At 44.1% G+C, this 16,146-nt stretch overlaps 1 long non-coding RNA gene across 2 annotated transcripts in view; it reads right to left on the reverse strand.

The window, feature by feature from the left end:
• LOC141996589 (uncharacterized) overlaps positions 1-16,146 on the reverse strand; it is a 60,532-nt gene that overhangs the window by 26,247 nt on the left and 18,139 nt on the right. The window contains exon 3 of one of the 2 annotated variants that reach the window (XR_012641570.1): positions 1,577-1,914. The exons of the other annotated variant lie outside the window; for it this stretch is intronic. This is a non-coding gene — a long non-coding RNA (uncharacterized LOC141996589). Of the gene's footprint in view, positions 1-1,576; positions 1,915-16,146 lie in introns of those variants that run through there. 2 annotated transcript variants of the gene reach the window in all.

Below are 16,146 nucleotides of genomic sequence, written 5' to 3' on the forward strand. Positions count from 1 at the left end.
CATGGAAGCCTAATTTTCTCATCCTATGTGGCAAAACAGAATTCTCTCATTTAACTTGGTATTCTCTTATTTAACCTTTCCAGCCAAGGCTAGCTGGCTGGCTTTCCCTTTCATCCTTTCTAAAATCTTTTTTCTAACCTAATAGCTTCCAAAATGCAGAAAATTGCACTGGGGCTTGAAAACATTTCCAGACGAAATCTCCCCTCACCCCAGCATTTTTATTTGTTTCGTTTCTATGTCAGTAGAGGTTCTCCATCCTGTTCAGACCTAATTAATGGCATCTATTAGGAATGGGTGCAAGTAATATCAGTGCTGATGCTATTTTCACCTTCATGCATTGCATAGGCACATATTTTGCTTGACTTGCTAGGACCGGCTGATGCTTAGAAAGAGAAAGTCCTTTTTCTCTCCACTGTGAAGCATCCCTTCGCTACAGGGTGATCCAGCAGCCCATCACCACATGACCTTGAAACCATCAAAAGTGTGTGTGTGTTCAGGGTGGGGGGGATTCTCTTCCTATATTGATCTACTTTAACCACTGATTCAGCATACATGCTTGGTAAAATACTCACTTGGGAGATGCTCATACCCAGACAGGAATTGCAAACATAGGAAAAAGTTGGACAGACTATTGGTATAACTTCACAAAAGCAAAAGTTACATGTTTCAGAAAAATGCACATGGACAAATTAGCAGGATTACAGGATAATTGTACATTGTCTGAACAGAATTTAGGGAACGGATGTTAAGAGGTGATTCTACTTCTAACTCCAATGAGAGGATCTTGGAGGAGGTCAGGCTCTGTGCAATGGTACTCTTACTGACTGATAGTTTTGTGGCTAATGATAGGTGAACAGGTTTGGAGAAAATTCAAAGAAGTCCAAATATTCACTCAAAATTCAGCCTGATCCTCGAACGTTTCCGTTGTGTGAAAATAGTGATCAGACTGTTATGTTTTAAAAGAATGTCTAAGTGCTTCCTGGTTACAAGAAGCAGAAGCATCAGACCACCACCACAAGAAAGGCATCATCACCTTACCTTTTACAGCTTATAACTTAGCTGGAAATAGAAAGCACAAGAAATCCCTGGACAGAACCATAAGATTTCCAGATCCCTGAAGTTAAGGTAAACTTTAGACAATCCAAATGGCCAATGATTTCTGCCAGATCACATAGTATTAGCTGGTGAGTGCACTGAAGAGGGCAGCTGTACAAACCTCTTTGGGTTTGACAATGCAGAGTATGATTGTTCTGTGGCATTTTGGTGCATGTGACAATAGGACCATACTCACGTGTGCAAAGTCAGCTTTCAGACATGTTGCAATCTCAGAAAATTAAAAGCACATTATGTCCAACAACTAGCCCTAGGTGTGGTGAAACAGGTGTGTCAAATACAAGTGATTTAAAATCAACAGGGCTTTATGGCCTTGTTGCCTTGACAGCATTTTGTGCCACTAGTTCAGAGAGGAGCATTCACGGCATCCCATTTAGTCTCATAATATTCCACCTGTCCTCTGTAATAATGATTCAGTGCACTTTATATTGATATAGTGTCTTTAATTCAAGGATCTCAAAGTACTCTGTAAACGTTCATTTATTCTCACAGTATGGTTGTAAGGCAGATGGTACAATATTTATTGTTACAGGTGGGCATACCAAAACCCAGAGAGGTTAAGTAACTTTCCCCAATGTCATTCACCACCATAGTGGCACAGTTGGAAAGATATTCTTAATCCAGGACTCCCTGCTCACAGTGCATTGATCAACCCGCAAGACCACATTTTCTCCTTATATAGCCAGTATCCTCTCTGTAGTCATCTGGGCCACACCTTCTGTTTCAGATACAATCCCTTTTCTGGTTTGTTATTGTGATGTGTTGACTTTTTCCATTATACTTTTCCTAAAACTCAAAATACTGTGAAAAAGAGTAAAATAAATAAGAAAATTTTAATACCATTTGGAAGAGCCATTATTTGCAAAGTTCATCCTTCCAAATGAATATTTTGCAACCCCAAATACAGCAGCATATCTGTATAGCCCCTCCCCCCCCAACCTAGTTCTAAACCAGGCCAGCTTTTATCCTTAGGTATTAAAGTGGTTTGGGTTAGTTAGTGTGCGATTAAGAAATCTAAAAGAATAAAACTTCATTCTAAAATGTGTTGATTGAAAGTGAGGCTATAGCTATATTTAGCTAGTATTAATAACAATATTTATACAGTACTGTGGATGTTCACAAATCTGGTCTTGGTTTAGATGGAACACGATAGTTTAACCACAAAATTGCAAGATGAACTGACTACCAACATGGTGGTTCCTTGCAGTTAAGCCCTTTAACAATTTGGTGTAATATTGTACTCCCGCTATATCCCAAGGTATGAGAATTATTAGCCCAAAGATGACTATATTCTACCCTTTAAATGAGTCACAAACTTTAGTAATCCTAAAATTGTGTTAATTGCAGTAAAATTACAGTTTTTCATACATCTATCAACGGGGATGACATTTGGGCTTCACCATGGGTTGCTGCTTGTCAGGGATTGTAAACCACGACTCAAAACAAGCAGAGTTTGGAATTCTTGCCTTAGCTCTTAGGATTAGGCTGTTGTGTTCGTGGCATGTGCATATAGTCTATGGCAGAAAGCTGTGGAAGAGCAGCCAAACGGTAATGCACATATGCTCTCCTGCTATATAGACCCACAGCATGTCAGCTATGAGCATGGACAATTGGATAACATGGACATGTCAAGAAAGCACTCATCAATGTCATACAAATAAGTGCGCTGGCAACAGCAGCACATTATGGGTCCAATTCTGCATTCCTTGCATAGCTAACATGTGGCTGACCTCAACATCCATGGGACTCAATGGGAGTTGAGGGCACTCAGATCCTGGAAAGATGTGGCTTCATGACAGCAGATACATTTTAGAAATATTGGGATCAAATTACTACTTTTTCCAATCTTGAATCCCACTACAAACAATCCCAAAGAACAACCAGAGCCATTCCTATCACTGCTCACTATAAATACCCAAACCATAACACTGGCAGCAGCAAGCAAGAATAAATCATGGTTTAAAGGAATGCATGCCACTTGCACTGTTAAAAAAGAAGCACTTTGAAGACTTGCCCAATCTGCTGGGAAAGGCTGAATAACGTGCCACCCTTGCCCCGTCCCAATGCAATGCTCCTGTGTCCTGAACTCAGACTGAAATGCATGGAACAGAACAAGTCAAAATGAGTTCACTCCCACAGGAACCTTTTCATTTCTAAAGCATCTGCCCTTTAGCGGTGAAAGCTCCTATTCTGGAGGCCAAGTTGGTAGAGTATGTTAAGGGAGAGGCACACACGACATGCTCTCTTATGGAAGTTGTACTTTAGTTCCTTGTGGTGGTGTTTTTTCTTAAGCTAGAACCAGGTCATTCAGAATGACAGTTACTGTATATAGTTTCCCTTTGTGTATGGAAAAACATAAAATGGACACAACTGTTATGTTTCCCTACAGGCCTGGATGATAATGTTGCCCGAATTGGAACAATACTGTCTTAATGGTGCCTTCTGTGCCTCTTGTACAGCACTAAAGCTGCTGCCTAGGGCATGCTACCAGCTTAGACTAGTTCAGTGCCCACAGTCCTTTGTGCCGGTGCTAACTCCATCTGGCAAGGCTTTTCCAAAGTCCAGTCAGGTGTTGTGGTGTAGGCTCTTTTGTCACAACATAGTAGCCCTCTCAGTTAGCTAGGCTTGAATGTACCTGTGTGGCCACTAATATTCACCGACCCACGACCCTCTGAACTCCATTATTGGTTGTGGTTTTGTAAGCATTACCAGAGAAACCCAGTGACCCCTGGATATATACGTCCAGCTAAACAATCCCTGAAGCTTCCCTACTCCTTCTTCCTGGTTCTCCTTTTCTCCAGGGTCCTAGCTCCCAACCTCGTTGCTCTATAAACATAACAACAATATTTATCTTCTTTGTTTGCCATCTTAGCTAAATATCATTCCAATCATAGAGACAGATTCATGAATCAAACTGATGGCAGTACTCCAGAACCTGCATACCCATGGATTTGTGTGGTGTGAGAGCAAGCGAGCGAGATAGCAAGAGAGATTCACTAAGCTAAGAGTGGGAAATTGGAAGCCAAGTGAATTGAATGTAAAGCAGATAATTATGTATAATTAATTTACTGACTAATGATTGCACCTGGTACAACCTCACTGAAGCATGAGATTAAAAAATAGGTTTGACATTTCTTAATAGGCTGGTTTTACATTAGGGTTACTGTCTTTTTGACTGAGCCTGCATTTTTATCGCTGTGTTTAATTTTGTGTTGTTTCGTACAGAGAATCTATTAAAATGCAGTTGCTTAGTGCTGGTGAAAGGATTAACATCACTGGAGAATGAAGCTCGCTGTCTACTCACATAATATGTGCAGCACAAGCACAAAAACTTTACATATTCCTGCTACACACTAATTAGCCTGAAGGCTGACATGGAGGCATCACCTTTAGGGCAAGTCTACACTACAAAAGTAAGTTGACCTAAGTTATGTCGCTGTACAGCCACTGCAGTAATTAAATGAGTTTTACACATGCAGACTACGCTCCTTGTGTCAGCAGTGTGTATCCTCATCAGGAGCTTTTGCACCGATTTAACTGCCAGTATGGGGCATTGTGGGAGGGTTTCTGAAAGGCAGCAATGGGCGATGTAAGCTACATAGTGTCTACACTGACACGGCATCAACCTAACTACATTGACTTAAGCGCTACACCTCTCGTGGAGGTGGAGTTATTAAGTCGGTGTCATGGGTGAGTTACATTGGTAGGAGTTATGTTTTAGTGTAGACACTTACAGAGTTAGGTCTACTAACTCTGTAGTGTATACCTGGCCTTAGCTGGGCTAAGAACAGTTCACCCTCTGCCCTTTCAGTCCATGGCCTATCTGCCAACAATGATACCAAGTAGTAATGTGTATGGTGGTAATTTTGTGAGGTGGTTATCTCTCTGGTCAAAGCTTTCCACACAGTCCATCAAATAGCTCCCAGAGATTAACAATGTTCAGATACTACCAACCTGGGCTGGAGTCAGACTGATGAAGGTGATCCAGAGGTAAAAGTTTCCAGAGATATGGAGTGCAATCCTGGCCTAATGAAGTCAATGGCAAAATTTCTATCGCCTTCAATGGGGCTGTATTTCACCGATGGCACTGACCATTTCCCAAACCATTCAGACCCCTTTGGTAAGACGTTTGGAAAGAGTTTTTCAACTTTTATTTTTATTGTCTGATTCCTGATTGCCAGTGTAACCAATGGATTAATGCAGATGCGGGTGACACAGAGCATGAGGCTCCTTTCCACACGGACGAGTTGGAATGTTATTCTCTGTACTATAAAATGCGACTGCCTCTCAGCTTGAAAAGGAGAAAGATTGAAAAAAAGAAATTTCTCCCAAGCGTAAGACTCTGAATGATAACTGAAAACACTAAAGGCAGCTGTCAGACATGACCCAAGAAAGTAAATGTACTTGATTTTATGTACAATGTAAGTCAGTTTCCAATTCATTATTATCATTGTTGAATAGATTTTGATATGGACTTCAGCTGGTAGGGCAGAGTTGAAATCTTCTGATGGAGAAAAAATAGATTGGACTATCACAGTGAAACCCAACAGGCCCCCTGTTATTGTAGTATGAGAACACCTCACAATTTTTTAATGTATTTATCCTCACAACACTCCTGACAACACTCCTGGGAGGTCAGGCAGTGCTATTATCCCCATTTTACAGACGGGGAATTGAGGCACAGAGAGACTAAGTGATTTGCCAAAGGTCACACAGAAAGTTGTGGCAAAGCAGGGAATTCTCAGGTCTTGGGCGTCCTTCCTCTCTGGATAGTTCCTTTCTTGATGGTTTTAAACAAATCAACATTGTTTTCTGGATTGCTGGTAACAGGCCACATTTACAGGGCCTCATTCTATAATCCCATTAATTGCAGTGCATGCTGGAGAAGGCCCACAGTCACCTTTTTCAAACGTGTGCAAACAGTCTTTTGTTTATGTCCTTTACAGTTTTTCAGTAAATCCCCCAAAACTGGAAATATTTCCTGAATGTGCCATGGCCCACTGCAGTACAACTAGAATTTATATTTTCACAAGACACCTTAAGTACTTTGTGAGTGGGATGTAAAAATATACATGTTGGGCCAGATCTTCAGCTGGTGTAAATGGATGGCGCTCCAAGGGATTTAAACCTGCTGAAAGGCTCTCCTTTAGTGTCATTTTTTGCAAACTATTAGTTGGCTGCTTGTTCAGAGATGATTTCATAATCTCCTTTAAATGATCATGCTGATTGATTCCAGTAACTAGCTGTAACACAATGCTTTGCTGTCAAAAGTTCTACCAGAGTACTGTGAAGACTGAGTTAAGGGCCAATTGCTAAACTGGGTCACTTGCCCTAACAACCATAATTATGCCTCCATAACAGCAAGAAAAATAGCAGTCCCTTTGGTGGCTTTAAGCGCTTTCAGCAGGGCTGACCTTACCAAGGAGACAAACTGAGATGGCCACCTCAGGTGCCAGACTGTGGGGAGGCGCCACTAGGACCCAGAGTGTAGAAAATTGTGTCTGCTGCTGGTGCACGTGTATTCTCTCTGCTCTAGATGCACAGAGGTGGTGGAGTGCTGTGCTGGAGGAAGGAGGGCACAAGAGACATAACAGGCAGGCAGGAGGAAAGGTGAGAGGGAATAACAGAAAGCAGCAGGAGCTGCAGGGAGAGAGAGGAGGAGGAGCCTCTTGTGACCTCTCTAGCACCCCCAGGAGCCTGGACTGACTAACACCAGCTTCTCAGGGAGCTTCCTGTTTCCTGCTGCTTCCCTGAACCCACTTGAGGAGAACAGGCAGTCAACTGAAGTAGTAGGAGCCAGTTAGGCCCTTAAGACGCTGATATCTTCCCTCACTCAGGCCCTGCTACCAGCCTGCTTATTTGTCGCCTTCATTTGAGTGTTGAGAGCCACTATAGCTGGCACAGAACAGCAGTCATGAGTGAAAGAAGAAAACACCCCCCTGGGGCAGCATTCAGAAAAAGAAAGAAAGCAAAGGAAACTTTTCTATCTTAGCAGGAAGGAGCTCTCCTGAGATACATAGACACAAATGTTCACGGTGAGCCTTCCAGCCCCAGTGAGGATGTGAGTGGTCAGGAGATGCCTGATCTTCCAGTTAGTCAGAGTGCAGGTGACCTGGAGCTACTGCAGCATCCATATCTCCATCTCAAATGGATGTAACCATGCACATTCCTGAAGAAAAGTGCAGATCAGAGAAGAGTGGGGTGGAGGTGCAAGAAACAGCTGCTGCTGAGTTCAGTTCCTTAAGTCTAGATGATCCAGGACAGTGGACCCACTTGAGCAGGAGCCTGAGGGACTTCCTTGTACTGCGTGGGCCACAGCAAGTGAAAAACTTTGTGTTCCCCAAAGACAATGAAAATAGAAATTTCCATCCAACACATTACTGGCATGAAATCTGCAATGGTGACAAAGTGGAGAGGCCATGGCTTATGTACTCAGAAACCCAGAATGCTGAATACCGGTTTTGTTGCAAACTCTTCCAGTCTAATGTTCCAGCCACATTGGGTTCTACAGGAATGAAGGACTGGAAAAATCTGACTAAAAATATGGCATGTCATGAGAAGACAGCAAATCACCAGAGAGCATTCCATAGGTGGAAAGAGCTAGAGATGAGACTAAGGTTAAAGGCCACCATAGATGATCAGCATCAAGAGAAGATTGCATCAGAGTCTCTTTACTGGCAAAATGTTCTGAAAAGGCTCATTGCTTGCTATCCAAAACCTAGCACTGCATGGCACTTCAGATCAGCTGTATGTGCCAAACAATGGAAACGTCCTTAAAATTGTGGAGCTGATGGCTGAGTTTGATGCTGTACTCCAGGAGCATCTAAGAAGAGTCACCACCCAAGAAATGGACACACACCACTACCTTGGAAAAACAATTCAAAATGAGATCATACGTTTACTGGCAACAAAAATCAAACAGAAGATTGTGGCAGATCTGAAGTCAGCAAGATATTACTCTGTTATTCTGACCTCAGCCGTACGGAACAAATGACTTTAATGGTGCCTTTTGTAACAACAACAGAACCTAGTGAAAATGTCCTGCAATGGTGACTGTCAGAGAGCATTTTCTAGAATTTATTGACATTGATGATACTACAGGAGCTGGTATGACAAATGTGCTTCTTAAAAAGCTGGAAGATACGGAAACTGTGATAGCTGACATGAGAGGTCAGGGCTATGATAATGGCACCAATATGAGAGGAAAGAACAGAGGAGTGCAGACACAGATCCGAGAGTTAAACCCTCGAGTTTTTTTTGTCCCCTGCAGTTCTCATTCATTGAACTTGATGGTCAGTGATGCAGCATCAGCTTCTAGTGAGACTGCTGAATGTTTTAATGTAATTCAAAGCATCTATGTATTTTTCTCTGCATCACTCATCGATGACAAATTTTGAAGCAACATCTGGGAACATCCTCTCTGACACTGAAACCACTGAGTGCCACACGATGGGAAAGTTGCGTGGAGGCGATAAAGCCTATCAAACACCACATTGGGAAGATAGATGATGCCATAGTTGCCCATTATGGAGGATAATAATAACAGCTCTGACAGGAACTGTTCGTGGGAGAACAGTGGCAGAGGGAAATGGAATCACCAGAAACATACATAACTTCAAATTTCTGTGTGGCTTAGTGTTGTGGCATGACATACTGTTTGAAATAAATGTTGTAAGCAAGAGACTTCAAGGTGTTGACCTTGATATATCTGGAACAATGGAACAACTGCACAAAGCAAAGTCATACCGACAGTCTTACCGGTCAGATGAGGGATTTCAAAATGTTCTGAAGAGTGCACAGACGTGCAGAGGAACTTCACACTGAAGCTATTTTCCCACAAGAATACAAGAGTCACTGAAGAAGACGACATTTTGATTACGAGGCATGGGATAATCCCATAAGAGACCCCAAACAACAATTCAGAGTTGAATTCTTTAACCAGGTGCTAGATTCTGCAATACAGTCAGTTGAAGAACGTTTCATGCAGCTCAAGGAACACAGCGGTATATTTGGGATGTTGTATGATATTCCAAAACTCCTCACTGTACCTGAAGAAGACCTGCACCAGCAATGCAGGGCACTAGAGACAATGTTGACATATGATGACATGCGTGATATTGATGTGAGTGATTTAGGTGATGAACTGAAAGCCCTTTCAAGATACATTTCAGCAGGATCAACTACAAAGGCTGTTCTGGAATATATGTGCACAAATAAGATGACCACCCTCTTTCCAAATGCTTTTGTTGCTCTGCGCATACTTTTAACACTTCCTGTAATAGTTGCCAGTGGAGAACACAGCTTCTCCAAGCTGAAATTAATAAAAACACATCTACGCTCCACAATGACACAGGAGAGGCTGGTCGGCCTTGCAACCATCTCAATAGAGCATGAGCTGGCCCAGACTGTGGACCTTCAGGAAGCAGGTCAAATCTTTGCAACCAAGGAGGCACAGAAAGCACCACTTTGATTATTGAAACAGATAAAAATGCCAGTGTTTACTATGCAGACAAGAAAAGTTACATTTGCTGATCAGGCATTTGAAAGTTAAGTGTTACTTAAAATTTTTGAACAAGGCATTTTAAGTTGTTAGTTCTCCTTTATTGGGGTAGGTAGCAGAGCAGTACCATGAGAGGAGTAGAACAGGAAGAAGGCAGAACTGAGACCTTTCAAAGTTTTGGCCCAAGCGAGGAGGCATGGGGGGGGCGGTCATTTGAGCTCCCCACCTCAGGTGCCAAAATGTTGTGGGCTGGCCCCGGCTTTCAGAGAATACAGATGACAGCATATGTAGTTAAAGTAGGTGTACTCCTAAAACACATCTACAGTTTCTCCATGCAATACAAAAATTGCTGTGTTTTGCCTCCCACTCTCCCCTCATTGTAAATGCAAAGATAATTTGGCCTGTGTCCCATTTGCCCAGGGCATGCTTTGCATTTGGCTAGTGACAACAGAGGAAAGAGAACCCACTACATCTGTGCTGCAGCAAGAGGTAACAAAAATGTGAGCAATAAAAAGTATAACTGTTTGTCCTGATTTTGTATGTCGTAACTGTTATCAACAGCAATTTGTCTAACTCTATGAGACCAAAGCCCAGCTCACTTTACTGACACAAGTAGTCCCACTGACTAAAATGACAGTCAGCCTATCTGAATTCTGGAGCCATTCTGTCCTTTTGTGCTGAAGATCTGAGAAGCCAGAACAGATCATAGTACATGAAATATTTGCAAAACAACAGCATTTGATATGTGGTATTATACCTGTTTTAGGTAATGAATTATAGAGTCAATGAGTCTGATTCGCTGCTATGCTACTCCAGATGGACATTGATATAGCTCCATTGAAATCATCAGCCAAGCAGGAATAGCACAAAGGTGGTGAATCAGGACTTTTCTTTCTGATTTTGCAAAATGTGTATAGAAATTAAAAGCTCTGTCTTGCAGAACATTTACTTTAATGTATGTAGCTTTTCCCTGCGGTACTTACAAAATGTAGAAGCAACAAGAATGAGTCTAGTTTGCAGTTTTACTACTCAGAAATGTCCAGAAATGTAAAAGTCTCCATAATGTTTTGTGCAAAATTCATTCAGCATCCTCACTGGGGTGTTGATTAACTCTTCACTGGATTCAAGGGAAGGCGCAAATGAGGCAGGAATTGAAGTAGCTGTGAAGGAAGCATGCATTGTGAGTGAAAGTCACTCCAGTGCAGAATGCTAGCACAAGGTCTATGCACCACTTGGGCCCTCAAAATACTATCAATTCATAAAAAAGCCATCGGTTCTAATTTACATATGAAAATATTCAAAAAATGGAGAATAGTGGAAACGTTCAGAGAAACCATGAACTATTTGTGGATAATTCACAGATGGAAAAAACAGCTAAATGCAGCAAGTGAATTATTTTCAACAAATAATTCTAATGACGAAGCATGTACATAAAAATGGGCTGCAGTATAAACAAAGGGCCAAACTCAGCACAGAGCGGGAGCTGGAACTACAACCACTTACATCATATCTGAATTGGACCCAAAGCGTAAAATGTTCCAGCCGCTCACGGCAGCCATATAGAAAGACAAACCACACACAGAGACAAGCCACGCTTCCTTTTTTCATGAGCCACATTTCTTTCACCAAAAAAAAAAGGAGGACTTGTGGCACCTTAGCCCTGGTCTACACGAGGAGTTGAGGTCGAATTTAGCAGCGTTAAATCGATTTAACCCTGCACCCGTCCACACGATGAAGCCCTTTTTTTCGACTTAAAGGGCTCTTAAAATCGATTTCCTTACTCCACCCCCAACAAGGGGATTAGCGCTGAAATCGGCCTTGCCAGGTCGAATTTGGGGTACTGTGAACGCAATTAGACGGTATTGGCCTCTGGGAGCTATCCCAGAGTGCTCCATTGTGACCGCTCTGGACAGCACTCTCAACTCAGATGCACTGGCCAGGAAGACAGGAAAAGGCCCGTGAACTTTTGAATTTCAGTTTCCTGTTTGGGCAGCGCAGCAAGCTGCAGGTGACTGCAGAGCTCATCAGCAGAGGTGACCATGCAGAGCTCATCAGCAGAGGTGACCGTGATGGAGTCCCAGAATCGCAGAATCTCCACCAGCTGCATGTGTTTCAAGGATCACAGGATCTTCTCCTTCCCAGAGGCTAGTGAAGACTAGAAGGTGAAAAAAACGCACTCATGATTAAATGTTCTCTGAGCTCATGCTGTCCTCCCACACTGACAGAGCACAGGCGAATGCGTGGAGGCAGACAATGTCAGAGTGCAGGAAAGCACAAAATGACCGGGAGGAGAGGTGGCGGGCTGAGGAGAGTAAGTGGCGGGCTGAAGAGAGGGCTGAAGCTGAAAGGTGGTGGCAGCGTGATGAGAGGAGGCAGGATTCAATGCTGAGGCTGCTGGAGGATCAAACTAATACGCTGCAGCATATGGTTGAGCTGCAGGAAAGGCAGCTGGAGCACAGACCACCACTACAGCCCCTGTGTAACCAACCGCCCTCCTCCCCAAGTTCCATAGCCTCCTCAGCCAGACACCCAAGAACGCGGTGGGGGGGCCTCCGGCCACACAGCCACTCCACCCCAGAGGATTGCCCAAGCAACAGAAGGCTGGCATTCAATAAGTTTTAAAGTTGTAAACTTTTAAAGTGCTGTGTGGCCTTGTCCTTCCCTCCTCCACCACCCCTCCTGGTGCTTCTCTCCTCCACCGTCCCTCCTGGGCTACCTTGGCAGTTATCCCCCTATTTGTGTGATGAATTAATAAAGAATGCATGAATGTGAAGCAACAATGACTTTATTGCCTCTGCAAGTGGTGATCGATGGGAGGAGGGGAGGGTGGTTAGCTTACAGGGAAGTAGAGTGAACTAAGGGGTGGGGGGTTTCATCAACAAACAGAACTTTCACACTGTAGCCTGGCCAGTCATGAAACTGGTTTTCAAAGCTTCTCTGATGCGCACCACACCCTCCTGTGCTCTTCTAACCGCCCTGGTGTCTGGCTGTGCGTAACCAGTGGCCAGGCGATTTGCCTCAACCTCCCACCACCTCCCATAAACGTCTCCCCCTTACTCTCACAGATATTGTGGAGCGCACAGCAAGCAGTAATAACAGTGAGAATACTGGTTTTGCTGAGGTCTAATCAAGTCAGTAAATTGTGCCAGCGCACTTTTAAACGTCAAAATGCACATTTTACCACCATTTTGCACTTGCTCAGCCTGTAGTTGAACAGCTCCTGACTACTGTCCAGGCTGCCTGTGTACGGCTTCATGAGCCATGGCATTAAGGGGTAGGCTGAGTCCCCAAGGATAACTATAGGCATTTCAACATCCCCAACGGTTATTTTCTGGTCTGGGAATAAAGTCCCTTCCTGCAGCTTTTGGAACAGACCAGAGTTCCTGAAGATGCGAGCGTCATGTACCTTTCCCGGCCATCCCACGTTGATGTTGGTGAAATGTCCCTTGTGATCCACCAGTGCTTGCAGCACTATTGAAAAGTACCCCTTGAGGTTTATGTACTCGCTGGCTTGGTGCTCCGGTGTCAAGATAGGGATATGGGTTCCGTCTGTCGCCCCACCACAGTTAGGGAATCCCATTGCAGCAAAGCCATCCACTATGACCTGCACATTTCCCAGGGTCACTACCCTTGATATCAGCAGATCTTTGATTGCGTTGGCTACTTGCATCACAGCAGCCCCCACAGTAGATTTGCCCACTCCAAATTGATTCCCAACTGACCGGTAGCTGTCTGGCGTTGCAAGCTTCCACAGGGCTATTGCCACTCTCTTCTCAATTGTGAGGGCTGCTCTCATCTTGGTATTCCAGCACTTCAGGGAAGGGGAAAGCAAGTCACAACGTTCCATGAAAGTGCCCTTACGCATGTGAAAGTTTCGCAGCCACTGGGAATTGTCCCAGACCTGCAACACTATGCGGTCCCACCAGTCTGTGCTTGTTTCCCGGGCCCAGAATCGGCATTCCACGGCATGAACCTGCCCCATTAGCACCATGATGCCCACATTGCCAGGGCCCGTGCTTTGAGAGAAGTCTGTGTCCATGTCCTCATCACTCTTGTTACCATGCTGCCATCGCCTACTCGCCCGGTTTCGCTTTGCCAGGTTCTGGGGCTGCATATACTGCTGGATAATGCGCGTGGTGTTTAATGTGCTCCTAATTGCCAAAGTGATCTGAGCGGGCTCCATGCTTGCTGTGGTATGGCATTTGCACAGAAAAAAGGCGCGGAACGATTGTCTGCCGTTGCTCTGACGGAGGGAGGGGCGACTGACGACATGGCTTACAGGGTTGGCTTACAGGGAATTAAAATCAACAAAGGGGGTGGCTTTACATCAAGGAGAAACAAAAACAACTGTCACACAGAATGGCCCCCTCAAGGATTGAACTCAAAACCCTGGGTTTAGCAGGCCAATGCTCAACCCACTAATCTATCCCTCCCTCTAGTATTGCAGGCTGGACTTCATGGAGGGAGGGAGGAGCAAATGAATACAAAACAAATCTGTTCTATTTCTTGTTTTGATCCACTCCATCTATCTTTTACATCTTTGGCTGGCAGCAGACGGTGCAGAAGGACTGCTAGCATCCACATCTCCTGCCTGCTCACCGTAAGATGGTACAATAGGACTGCCTGCAGGACTAAAGAGAATGACCTGGTCGAGTCACTCCTAATTTAGTCCTTGCACCCATATCTGCCTAGGCGCTCCTGACCGACCTTACCGAGGCAGCCGGGAGCACCTCGGACATGATGAGGGTGGTTTTCAGGCCTATTGCACCATCTGCTGCCACAAGGCAATGGTTGCTGTAGCAATGCAGTACCACATCTGCCAGCACCCAGGAGACATACGGTGACAGTGAGCTGAGCGGGCTCCATGCTTGCTGTGGTATGGCGTCTGCACAGGTAAAAAAGGCACGAAACGATTGTCTGCCGTTGCTTTCACAGAGGGAGGGAGGGAGGGCCTGATGACATGTACCCAGAACCACCCGCCCATCAGGCATTGGGATCTCAACCCAGAATTCCAATGGGCAGCGGAGACTGCGGGAACTATGGGATAGCTACCCACAGTGCAACACTCCGGAAGTTGACGCTAGCCTCGGTACTGTGGAAGCACTCCGCCGAGTTAATGCACTTAATGCACTTAGAGCGTTTTGTGTGGGGACACACACAATGAACTATATAAAAATGATTTCTAAAAAACTGACTTCTATAAATTCGACCTAATTTCGTAGTGTAGACATACCCTTAGAGACTAACAAATTTATTTGAGCATAAGCTTTTCTGAGCTACAGCTCCACTGAATGCATCCGATGAAGTGAGCTGTAGCTCACGAAAGCTTATGCTCAAATAAATTTGTTAGTCTCTAAGGTGCCACAAGTCCTCCTTTTCTTTTTGCGGATACAGACTAACATGGCTGCTACTCTGAAACATTTCTTTCGCTGTATTACATGTTGCTAGAAGGTAAAATAACAACAGCTTCTTGCCGTTGGGAGATGAGTTTTGTGCTGGAGATTTCTCAATGGTGTTTAATGCAATCATTTTTGTAGCTCTGCAGGAGTGAAACAAAAGGATGGAGTCTATAATTCAGGGTGCAATTCACTTCACTGCATAAAACCTGATGATCAGGCACTGTGCAAGTAAAACATGGGGAGGAGGTGGAAGCCAAATCCACCCTCCTACTCAGGGTCTACAGGTCTAACAGTGAGTTCAGCCTTTCTAAGCTACTTGCATAATCAAGGATCCTGTTTATGGCCCGGTCCAATGACCACCCTTAAAGACAAATATAGACACCCCTCTGTGACGTTATTGGCATAATCGGGGACGGTATTGATCATTGTTGCAACCAAGGTCCTGTAGTGGCACCAAATCTTGTATAAAGGGAGTCAAATAAGGTGTCTAAGACAAGGTTATGGTTTGCTGCTTATGATTATGCTGTCTGTATGTGTGTATCATTTTTGTAGTTGAATTTATTAATATTGGCTCTATACTGTCTCTATTTCAAATTTATGCTATGCTTCTGGGTGACACCCCAGACAAGTTGGTGTCAGCTCTGCCTAGCCTGCTTGGTGGCCCATTAAGGACTATCAGATATACCATTGACCCATTGAGAGAAGGCAGACACACCTTGTGACTCAGCAAGGTATGCAGGGACCTGCCTATGGACAGAACTCTGAGGTTTTTCCAGGCCATGTAATGGACTGCTTATCTTTGGGACAAAGAAAGAAAGACCACATGGCGAGAAAATGTAAAAAGCTGCTGCAGCTCCTCCATCTGGTCTTCAATCCTGCTTCATACCTCTGGAGGGACTTTGCTACACTGAAGCTTTGAACCAAGGACTGAAAGACCCATCCCAGCTTGTGGATGTACTCCAGAGACTTGATTTGAACCTGCAGTTTATTCTATCACTGCTGCAAGCCTGAACCAAGAACTTTGGCATTATTGTGCGTAATTGATTCCATTTAACCAATTCTAGCTCTCACCTATATCTTTTTCCTTTTACGAATAAACCTTTAGATTTTAGATTCTAAAGGATTGGCAACACC

Source organism: Natator depressus, chromosome 12 (assembly GCF_965152275.1).
Source record: "Natator depressus isolate rNatDep1 chromosome 12, rNatDep2.hap1, whole genome shotgun sequence".
Classification (NCBI taxonomy): Eukaryota; Metazoa; Chordata; order Testudines; family Cheloniidae; genus Natator; species Natator depressus.